General features: G+C 40.9%; 1 protein-coding gene and 1 long non-coding RNA gene across 5 annotated transcripts in view; both read right to left on the bottom strand.

Annotated features, from left to right (window-relative positions):
• Positions 1 to 12,314, bottom strand: part of Meltrin (disintegrin and metalloproteinase domain-containing protein meltrin) — a 77,711-nt gene that overhangs the window by 40,272 nt on the left and 25,125 nt on the right. The window lies entirely within an intron of this gene.
• Positions 9,263 to 11,073, bottom strand: LOC111258589 (uncharacterized). The gene is made up of 2 exons (XR_015310200.1): positions 10,523 to 11,073; positions 9,263 to 9,779 (listed from the first exon to the last, which is right to left on the bottom strand). It is a non-coding gene; the product is annotated as an uncharacterized LOC111258589 (long non-coding RNA).

The following is a 12,314-nucleotide window of genomic DNA, read 5'->3' as shown; positions in this document are numbered from 1 at the left end:
TAACTACGAAAAACAGTTATATCGATACTTCACCTTGTCTCAGGTTAGTCGAGTTCAGTCGTTAATCTTCTGCTTCGTTACGATTATGGCTATCTTATTACGACCGTCCTTAATAATAATCATTATCAGCAACAGCACAGCCAGCAGCAACGTCACAATGAACGTCATCATCGATTTCTTCAGCAATCATATTCAGCATAGGCTGCCGACTCGGCTGTCGCCACCTCGCTCGGCTCCCCTGAGACGAAGTTATTCGACTCTAAGCGATTTACCCCTGCTGCTGCCATTGATGGCCCAGACCGTACCACGACCAACCCCATCATCGCAGTCGCTGCCTTCGCCGCCATCAGATCAATATCGGGCGATCGCCACGAAATAAGCCCAGAATGATGACGACATACGGATAATGATGTATTTGTATTCACTCAAAACGCGAATTTCATTATTAAATCCTGTGTGTACCGACCTGCTAACAACAGCTGTGATCGCGGACGAGCTCAGAGAATAGTGGTATGAGCGCGCCCATTGAACGGATGAGCTTGTGGAAATTGAGCCATTGCTTTTTATGGGTTATACCTCATCTGTTAAGCGTTTGAGGTAATATTTGAGGTGGTGCAAGATGCATCACGGTCTGGGCAAGAATGACGAAACATTCTGGTTCAGCAAAGAGATTTATTTCATCCTATTTTATCGTACAAGGTCTGAAACGGGACGATTCATTATTTAAAACGCGGCCCTAGAGGTTATATACCAACGTTATTACAGAGCTGCTTCAGATTCATCGATGCGATGGCTAATGATCGTTTTATTTACCGCAAAACTATTATATTCTAACTCAATTTCGGCCCGCTTGCAGTTTTTCGTCGTGATGCTGCAAACACATGCGGTTGTGTGGTAGTGTAATTGACTGTACAATTTCTAAAATAACATTTAGGGTGTTCGACTGTAAATCCTGTGTAATATATAATAAAATGTAATTAATCGTAAAGAGTTGTTTCACGCCGTAATAAAATTTCTGTTCTGTTCCGCAAATGAAAAAAAATTACGCTAGGTTGTTGTTGCCACACGTTTACCGATTCGTCATGAGGGTCTGGGTTGTTCTAGTGCATTGGTTCGTTTTATTTACAACTGCAAGCCCTCAAGAACATCAAATAAACCGACCTGACGCCCAACGAATAATCGCAAAAGTACGTTACGTTGCGCGTTGACTTTTTTAGTCAAGCCTTAGACAAGGATAGAAACAAAAAATGAAGACTGATTATGTTGGGTTTCCCGTGGGCCTCTGAACCAGTTCGCTAACGCTATGCCTTGAAGTCATGTGATTTTGTCGAATGGATAGGTTTTCGCACACTCCTACATACGACCTAAATAACTACAAGCGCCTTAAACACAGACTTGACACGAGATACGACGACAATGCGTTCAAACTGAAAATATATTTTTTTACAGAAGGCTATACAAACACTAGGGCTGAAATAGTAGCGCGGAAACGTGTCCTTTTTGATATTCAAAGAAGGTACAAGATAAGAGCCAACAATAATGCCGCAGATATTTCGGGCATTGCGAACAGCTCTAAAATTGCTAGAACTATTTATATAGACCTGTAATTTTAATAGGAGCTTACCAATGAAATGGAACGTGGAAAGTAGAAGACTAAAACATTTCCAAGCCCCTGTGGGCGTTCAAGGCGTTTTTGCCGAATAAGCTTATGGCTGTACAAACCTTAGGATCGCTGGCTCGATCCTCGTTAAATGCTATGTACCTCTTGCAACAGTTTCAAGCGAAACCGTTGTACATATGGTTAAGGTTTCCTATGTATCGTATCTCTTCATGTTAGCAGAAATTCTCAGCTCGGATCACAGTGCTGGGATCCTGGGACGAATGCTTGATCCGGCGTCAGCGTACTTAGCTTTTGTCCAAGATGTTCAGCTTGCATGGACGCAATGTTGTACAGCTTAGATGACGAACCGAGTGACTTCGGTAGCATTTAGCATCTTACTTGATGTCATGATGAAGGCTAATAATAATCTTATCCTAGATTAGTAAGGTGTTTATTGCATATATATTATTATGACGCACCCAGATGATGCTAGTATTTTCTGTTATCATCGCTATATAAAGGCGAGATGTTGCAGAAACAATCGCAGATTAATAAAAGTGAGGGGAAACCGATCCGTCAAAGCGAATTTACTTAGAGACCAGTCAAATTGGAAAGGAGCGAAGGGTTCCGTCGAAATGCAAATTTAAAGTTCATTTTGTGTCGCTGCTGAAACTACAGTTTTTTGAGTAGATGCAGATGTCGTTAGCGTGCATACGTGCAGGTATCGGCGGGTACAATATCACAGACAGAGAGCAAGTAATATAGTCGTCGCAGAGTTACAATGACGGCTCGAGAATGTTCGAAATGATCACATAATTTCGCTATGGCAAACCGTGAATGACTGCCAGTTGGAAATTCCCGCGTGCCACGTTACATTGGCACAAATACGTGGGAGATAGTGGTATGACGCATGCTAATACTCCTAGGATTTCCGTAACGAGCGCTATGTAGGAAGGAGGTAATGATCAAATTCTTCCATTAGCATTTACCAGATCGTACTGGATTAGTATATGTATCGGAAAAATCGTGGCCTCCTCCTCTCTCTCTCTCTTCCTTTCTTTATTATATATATATATATATATATATATATATATATCTAACCTGTACCATTGTTACCTGACATGCGTAGCATATATATGCCAGTAGCCAATGAAGTGCCTGCATCACCACCTGCTTTGTCCATTGCCATCTTCTTTCTTTGAACGCCCTTTACGCTTCAGCAAGAGCTGAGACGCGCTCGGCTTCCACTATAATAGCAGTCAAAAAAATAGAAAGGTATGGGATGATCGCAGTTCGTTAGAATGCTTTAAGAAGCAAAAGGTTCTACTGTCGTTATGCATCTTTCTCTCGCTGCTGCTCTTCACTTGGTTAACTTCGACCAACTGTTTCGTTTTTGTATGTGTCTAGAGAACGAGCCATAAGGCAAATAAAGACTAAGTAGCCGACCACTTTGATTTATCGCCAAAATATTTGATAGGCCAATACATGAAACCCATTTTACGTAACATCTGATCTAACGAAGTCTTACCTCTCTAACAGTCTGCTAAATTAGCATTGTAATTAGCCAATATTAGGAGAACAATTATTGACTTTTCCGAGCTACCAAGTTGATAAATCGGAACCTAATAGTTTGTTGCTATACAAAAATAAGAACCACTTGGTTTTTGTTGACATTTTTTCTCTTCACTACGCTAACGAGTTTTAATTTCAAAGAACTGTATTGGCACATAAAAGAATTTGCTAAGGAGCCCAGATGGCAGCAGGTTTTCATTTCAGGTGTAATTAATTTGCAAATTGCTTGTGTTGTCGTTCTACTGTAAATCGACCGTGAAATTATTTCGATCGGAAAAGCATTTGATCGATTAGCTTCCTCATCATCCCTCATTTCATAGTGAGTACTGCTTCTGGTTATTATTTAAGTGTCTCTGTGGTCACTTAATTGGTAACGTGTTTGCCTGGATGCGTGGTAGTCTAGCTTTGAATGGGAATGTGGATACATTATGCTTTGTGTTAGGGGTCAGCCATTTACTGCTACGAACGCTGCTATGACCACCGAACGTAGAAGTGGAAACATTTAGTCTTAGTAAATGGACCTAAGTACTGCAAAATTTGACAAATTTCGTGCGTCATCGACCGTTCAGCGCATCCTCACCGCTTCAAGTCGCCTCCGCTTATTTCTCTTATTTAGCTACTTTTTTGCACCTCTATTCACCTACTTCGTCATTTTTCTTTTGGGGTGGCGCATTTGCGGCCACGGCCTTCTTTCCTCTTTGTAGCCCGAGAGGCATTCAAGCGCCAATCTATGCAACTTGGGCGACATGACGCAGCGTTAAGAAACCGGGTTTTATTTGCTCTCCGTTTTCCCGGCGGAAACGTTACTGAAAACACATCCCCCCCCCCCTCCTCCTCCTGCTTCCCCCTCCTCCTCCTCCCCCTGAACAGTCGTCTGAGGCGGTATGGATCAAAATATTTGAAACAGTAGTTGTGTTAGGAATTCGCTGCTGGAAGGGTTAATGTGGAAGTCATGAAAATTCATGACGTATACAGTCACTCACAGATGTATGCACCGAGCTAGCTAATCGTCAAGATGATGTTCCCGTGGTCGGTGATCATCTAACAGTGCTGGTATCATAATAAGACTGGTTGGATATGATAATTAGGCTATACTCTCTTCGCGGAGCTGTCCCAGACTGTAAAACCACCGGAAGACAAGGATAAGCTGCAGCTAAAGAGAGGCAGGTGTTACGCTAAGCGTTGCTTCTTTGTTTTTCGTTGCAGGACTACAAGTCCGTTGTTTTTGTCTCTCTCTCTCTCTCTCTCTCTCTCTCTCTCTCTCTCTCGTTTCGCTGTGGGCGATTGCGTTGACAGCAACTAAGGCCTATCGGCCCAATAGGTAGAGTTTCCACGGGCTACATGCACATACCTGCACATACATGAATATACTACGCAAAGATAATTCGTCCTTCAAATGATGCCGATAAAATCAGAAATAATCGTATGGTAATAATAATATAAAAAAAAAAAGCTAAATTGTGTTGTACAAACGTATGAACCGAAAAAGTTGAAGTGTAATTTTAAGATTGGTGTGCCTGATCGAAAAGTTTGCCAAACGACAGTACTGCAGCGCATCACGCCACATGGCATCTAAGACATGTTCTGTACGTAAGTGAAAATCTACTGTCCCACATTTTATAAATGAATCCCGTGTACTGCACAGCATGCAACCATGCCCGGCCCCTGTCTCCCATACGCTGATGGGTTCCGAATAGGCAGGAATGACGCATCTGCATCTTGGATATGTTAAAAGTAGCGATTTGTCGGCTACAAGATACACATATCCGTTGGACGATGAATAGTTCGGGCCCATGGCACGTCTACACCATACAGTGCAAATAGCAGCAAATAGGGACATAAAAAGCGGAAAAAAATCATATGTAGATAAACATTTGTTATACGATACCTCAGTTTCGAACTTTGTTGGTGTTTTCGACTGCCATATTGTTGATTAAACTATTGCCAATGCCTTACTAGTAATCGTCTCTCATTAACCTACGCTTAAAACGAATGGCAAGCTGAACATCGGGTACGGATTGTATACAGATTTGATCCAGTTGCTACCGATCACAGCAAAGTATGATCCTCTGAGACAACTGTTTAAGTTGAAGAAACCACTAGACCCTAGCCAAGAACGATACGGGTAGTGCTCGTTCTATAAAACTGGTCGATGCTATCTACGAAGAAACAAAGTATCAGCCTCTTCTTGTAAAACGGCAAGAGGTGTATTTAGAGTAAGGCCGTGTGGCTAAAAATCGTATTATTATGACAGATTGCCTTTAAATCTAAATCCAGCTACAGTTGACGCCCTAGACCAAACCAAACCAAACCAAACCTTTTTTCACGTCACGTCAAGGTATTTCGGCTTTAGCTTCGTAATCATGATTATGACAAACGTACGACAAATGTAGAAAATGTAAAAAAAATTTGTACACGATTTTTTTAATAATAATATATAACATATTCGATTCACGTGGTTGGACAAAATGTAGCTCGTTAGAAGTGAACGACGCCCCACATGTCATTCGTTGTCTATCACCAAAACTCGACGCCTCAGCGTTGGCCAGACAAATAAATAGCGAAGCCTGTGATACCTCCTTTTATCAACAGCTACCGACTAATGAAAAATGCTAGACGTCAGCCTGTCAATGATTTATCAAGGGAGCGGTAATCGTACCACGAATCTACAAGAATTGCCGTATGGCAGCAGTAGGCTAGCAGCTTTCGATTGCTAGTGGGTGCCTCTTGTTGTTGCCGTTGCTACTATTTGTTATCACGGCAATCAATTGGCTCTCCATTGTTTTTCGTTTGACTCCAATGCACGATGCCGGCGACGTCAGTTGTAATGTCACGTCGTCTGAAGAAGAAACTGACTCAAAAAAAGGAGCCACGGAATCTGTATCATTGAAAGGAAACATTAACTTTCCGTATAACTATCACATGCAAATATATGAAGCGGCAAATATAGGACGATTGTCCCACGAATAGAGACGTTCAATACAGGAAAAACACTCAAGGGCATCGCACCATACAAATACGATACAGTTTAAAAGTACACAAGTGTAGGAGTTTTTCAGCTGCAAATAATATGATTACCGTATAAACAATAATTATGTGCAATTGAATGAGTGCAAGTACTTTAAAGCCTAACCCAGAATACTGCAATATCGACACTCGAAAACTTCTACTTTGTGTACTATTTTTTCAGCAACGGTATGTGCGTATAAAAGTATAAGATGTTCAATTAAATGATGCATTGTCGACCTGGAGCTTATCGACCAATATAAGGACGAGTAATACTACGTTATTATACCCAATTAATTAAACCTAACTGACCAGCTTTCTTATTAGCTTGTTACTTGTGACGAATAAAAATACCGTTGTGCAAAACTGACATCTATGGCTAAGCGTAGAAAATCGGTGATCAAGTTTTCCTTGCTCGCCATTTACGCAGAAAGAACACTAGTATGTAAACATAAAATTGTATCAAGACTGCTACAATTACTCGCTCTCCTTTTCTTTAATTTTGTTTTTACCGAGTTTATCACTTGTGGAACCGCTGCTTTAGCCATATAAACGACAAAAAACGTGCACGTATCTCCATCATTCTACAGAAAACCCGGGCATCTATATCGCTTACGCCCTGCAGATAACGCGGAAGACTGTTTTTTATTAGGAAATTTCGGTCGCATTAAAGCCGAGCACGACACAGCGTTGCCATCTGGCGGGAAACGTGTGGGGGGGGGGGAGGAAGAAGACAGAATGATTTGTGAATTTTATATGGATTTTGCCACCACATAAACTGTCGAACAGAAAAAGAACTGGGAATTCAATGTTGACTCAACACATCGGCAATGTGACAGATGAAAATGCCATAAATTTACCTCCACTGCAAATGCTTTAGCTATTCTGGCGGATTTAAAGATTCACTCGTGACGAACTAAATCTTATTGTTAGCACAATAATCTTTACTCTTAATTTTACGCTGAAGCAAGAGGGAAAACATTGAATACGAGAAAGACCGCGAGGACAAAGCTAATCCACGAATTTTCAAATCAACAATCGATTTTCAAGGCACTACCTAATTCACATCAAACTTTAATCTGTTGCTTAGAAAACGGATATTGCAGTTGCCACTGCAACTTGGCACGTAACTATAAATGCTAGAATCAATCGAACCAAGTTATAGTATAAGCTGTCAAAATTCACAGCTGTAGGTGTTCTGTGCTTCGGATAGACCTCGCCAGCCAAACCAAGGAACGCTTACTTACACTTAATGATTGCTTTGTCCTAACGACCCACCCCTTATGCAAATGCATAAATAGATATGCCAAAAAATGTAAAGGTTTCTAAAATATAATTCCTCAATGGCCTTCTAGCTGGAGCTGATTGTTATAATAACTGTTATTCTAGCAACAATGCTAACAATTACTTATTGTTTTATGCCTCGTGAACAGGCATATACTATAAGAAATGAAATGGCAAAGATACGAGAAAGACATCGCCCTCGGGTGCTAATTGAACATTTGAAGTTTATCGATCAAAAATTGCTATATTATTTACTCAATCCAAGCAAAACAAATACCGTTCAAAATCACTAACAAAACTCGCAAATCGTATCCTACTTAAGATAAATAATTTTTGACGATTCCCGCCATTTATTTAGTATGCCGATCGAACTATGCTTCATTTTTAGGAGACAACTCAATCTCAGAAAACTACGCTCTTCGCCCAGCATAAACGGAACTATAATGTATTTTATCCATTTGGCCATTCTAGGACGCACACTATATCCTAACTTGAACGACGTCTATCTAGTACCGGAGAATTCTTACACGTATTTTATTGTATAATAACTTTTCCAATACAAGGTTTGGTTCTTTTCCTGACACTCCTGACACTGATAACACAGTCATTAGTCTGATTCAAAAGCCTTCCAGATTTTCTCATATTTGATAGTGGAATGACTCCTATCTGCGAAGGCGACATAATAACAACCGGGCTTGTTGTGTATTTTCTTCTATAAAAAAAAAAAAATATCAACTCTAAATTTTCCTGTAGTGGTACGAGGATAGAATTGCAATCTTAATACGCAGCTCAGTGGCGCGCATAGAGCCATCACTCAGCAACAGTCATGACTACACGAAGGACACTAACGAATCGTTTGTTTTATCTATTTATTGTGGGTATAATTGGCTTAAGTGTATAGCCTGCATCACATATATCAAGCTAGACGCCGCTGAGAATACAGACATATAAACTGTAAAAGATCCGTTTGCCTTTGCATCTAAGCGAATCACTGATATTAGGTATCTTCACCTTCCGACTACTTTACTAGGTTAGTATTTTCTAGAACGGAAATACATTCGTTTTATATGTTATATTTAGTATGCAATATATTTCAAAGGTGTTATTAAACTTCTTTTGAGTAATCGCTTTTAGTAATAATAATGACTTTGCCGGTGTACAGAAAAGAGAGGTATATTTAGTACCGTATCTTTTCTTCTCGATAACCAGGAACTTTGCGTTTCAACTGAACTTTGAAGTCTGTAAAAAGTAAGCTTAATTCTTGCAATAGACGAGCCAGGTTACAGGAATTTCGCTTCTGGGCTTTTTCATTTGATGTACCAAGAAAAATAAGTTAGCAGTAATCAATTTAAAGGTGATTCTGTACCGATATTATATACTGTATTATAATAATGTATGAATCCGTGACCAAAAAAGTGCACAGCAATCAAAAAGTTACCGATGCATATGTATTTCGCAAAAAGGAAATCGCAACAATGGCTCTAATACTACCAAATAGAGAATTCTAAATGCCCAAAGAAGATCGAAATTGTACCATTGGGTTACTGCTGGCGGAATATCTGAGTGATCTGTCAGCTGCTATCTTAATCAGCAACGTCGTCCCTTTTCCATTGACAAAATCTGATTTGACGAAATGCTACCGGTCATGTACAAGCATCTTCTGTATGAACTCGATAGCTACAACGATGTTTCGACCGTCCAACAACGAGTTCAGCTTGAAGGGAAACGTCTTATGCGATAAAATGTAATGATATGATGCATCTGCCGTGAAATAAATCCTAATGAATGAACAAGCGAATGAAGAGTTTCACGTTGGACTGTTTTATTCCGAGAACGAATAAGTGTGTAGGTAAACAGAGAACAATGACCATCGAACAATAGGCTTAGCAGTCTGTTTCGTTACATTTTGCTATTTGCCCTTCTCTTGGCAGCGTGTGCCCGCCTGCCTGTCTGTCAATGCGTATGTGTGTATGACGATGTATCCATGGGTAAGTGACTGTGTGCCCTCACTTCGACCCATATTTGGACGAGAAAACTCGCAGTTCGAAATTTCTTGTCGCATGCGCCTGAAGAAGACACTGAAGAGTGTTCGCTTGTCGTCGACAGTTTCTTCTGCGTCGAAAGGAAAACATCGTGCGAACATTTGCTCACCACCATAGACGGTAGTGTAGTCGCCCTACAGGGGCATCTACAAACGGCTGTTAGCGGCAGCAACAGGGTGGAGGCGGCGCCGAGAGTCGAGCTAGCGCTCAAGCTTGGCGACCTTCCAGAATGACGCTTCGCTCCGTTCGCTCCGGAACTTTTCTTTATAAATGTGCTGTACATATATAAAAGCAAATACAAATATGAGAAAACCGCTCAAGTACCAGCAAATTAGGAACTATTACTTAACCATATTACATATGCTTGACTGTATTACTATTGCAGTTGACACGGTATGTCCGACGCTTCAAATCGAATGATTTGAACCTACGAAACTTAGGACTAACAAAATCCCAAATAATCCTTCACATATCGAGGAGAGAAAAAAATCTGGTAAAATTTCTTGACTTCAAACATTAGGCTACTTTCTGGACAAATATGTTAAATAGAACTTAATTATCTTTTTAAAATACCTTCTGCGAGGGTTTAACTTTTAGTTACTATTAAGACATATGTAGTTGTTAAAATGATCGATCAGCTAGGCAAACGTTTTCTTAAAGACTTTACCCTTATGCTTTCATATTTCAAATACAAACAACTAAAGTGATGACATCCTACAATTATATATGGCAGAGCACTCAGCTTGAAGTGATGTTTCGTGCCGACCGCTTCTAGAATGAGTTTAGCAACTACAAAAACGCAATCATCAAACCACGAGGACGATCCGCATTGTTTCGGATGTCGTAACTTTTGTCAAGCGTAGATCTAACGAATCGTTTCGTCACGAACTATGTCAAGAACTCAGCGTCCAATGCCTAAACAACGGTCAACTTTCTGTATAAATGCCAATAAGAACCGAAAGCGTCAAGGTCCCAAGAAACAATTACATTAAGCGGTCTGTACTAAATACGCCCTTACCAAAAGCAGCTCAATAAAGCTAATAGCTGCTCCCTTCGCAAGCTTTCGGAAATCTGTAGCAAGAACAGAGGTTTTCAGTCTTCTTCACGTCGAGATCCCGAGTTAAACGAGGCGCCGCAGCTGGAAACTGAATCGTTGTCTCCCAGCATAAGAGTAAGTTGTTGGTAAATTCAAATGAGGCTTCAGGAGCCCGCTGACACTCTTCACCATGACCGCCTTCACTTGATGTATCTATATAGGCGCAATTAAGCGCAACCTTGAAAATCGTCACATAGTTGCCTTTAGTGTAAACTTACGAATTATTTAAGGTTGCATACACGGTTCAATACCAACCCTTACCTCGTACGTTTGAAGTAGGACTCAACGCTGCGCTTGTTTCTTTTCAACTGGAGATAGCTTGACAGAAAAAAGATACGACTTTCGCGTCAGAAACGCGACTTCCTCTATGAACGACGTAATAAAAACTCGAAATACACGACTAAAAATAAACAGTACGTTTGCGATCAGAACCACGTAACATCTTATCAAGTAGCCTCGAGATGGAACGCAGGCGAACTACTACACATCTAGCCAACAATAATATAAGCATCAAATGCAAATCACTTTAATAACGAGAAATGCAAATTTTATTGTGAGAAGAATAATATCAGAACGGACGCTCTAGAAAGACTGCATCTAGCAGTAACCCGTTTCATAAACATAACAATGCGTTCTGCCTCTGTATGCATAATAATGTCGTATAAATCTCCCAGATGCAAAAACAAGTCTGCTCATTGTCAGATAGCAAAAATCGAGTCTATGTAGGACTCCACATATGTTTTCAAATTTTTGTTTTCGGTCGAAATCGTCTGACCTTCCACGTAGGTGAAGTTAAAGGTAGAACTCTGACTAATCGCCCGTCGGCCCATTCATGGCCCGTCTCACGAACTGACGTTTTCTACAGCCCGTACTCGTTTTACACGTTCATTCATTGATGTGAACGACAAGCTTGGCTGGTGTATGCAAAATTAACATAACAAAAGTTTCTCAGTCATCTTTCATCTCCACTTTTCGCCCCTCTTTAATCTCGCCTCGTTTTAGCTCTGGTCTCCCATAGGTGGTTTTTACGACATCGTCATCTCTATCATCATGCGGCATCTCACCCTCATCTTTGCCGTAATTTGCTTGCGGTAGCTCTCCAGTGGTTAGTGCAAACGGGACTACGCATAGCAAAATCGAAAGACAAAGGAGAGCTTAGCCGCTTTACTACAGCGTCCAGTACGCCGACGGCGACACGGAACGCTGAGAACAGCTTGGGCGTGTGACAATCCAACAGTGTCGCAACGTGCTAGTTCCATCGCTGCTTACTCGCCCATTGTTTTCAAGTTATTTGTCCAGCAAAGCAACAACAGACAGACGGCGTCTGTCCAGATGCACGAGTGCCACAATATAGCGTCCGTAACAATGAGGAAAAGCAAACGGCAAGGACAGCTCAACGGGTAAATGCCGTAGGTGTAAAAGGGAGATCCCCTTTACTATACTAATCTCCTTCCGATCACCCCTCTACAGATAACAAGCATGGCTTTTCAGTAATACATAGTCCAACAAAGAGCGAGCACGCTGATTGCTTAATTCGTTGGTAGCACTGCTTTGGTGGCTCCGTGCTAGGACGTTTCGACATGGTTCACAAAACGAGAAATATAATCGTTATCGCTATAAAAGCGGCAACAACAGCAACAGATTTAATAAAACAATAACAGCAACTCGAGCGACGGAAAAACAAAAGTATAATTACCGGAAAACTGGTAGACGA

Source organism: Varroa jacobsoni, unplaced genomic scaffold (genome assembly GCF_002532875.2).
Source record: "Varroa jacobsoni isolate VJ856 unplaced genomic scaffold, vjacob_1.0 scaffold_249, whole genome shotgun sequence".
NCBI classification, from domain to species: Eukaryota; Metazoa; Arthropoda; class Arachnida; order Mesostigmata; family Varroidae; genus Varroa; species Varroa jacobsoni.
Note: the sequence above shows the minus strand (reverse complement) of the source record. Positions and strands in the feature narration are given on the sequence as shown.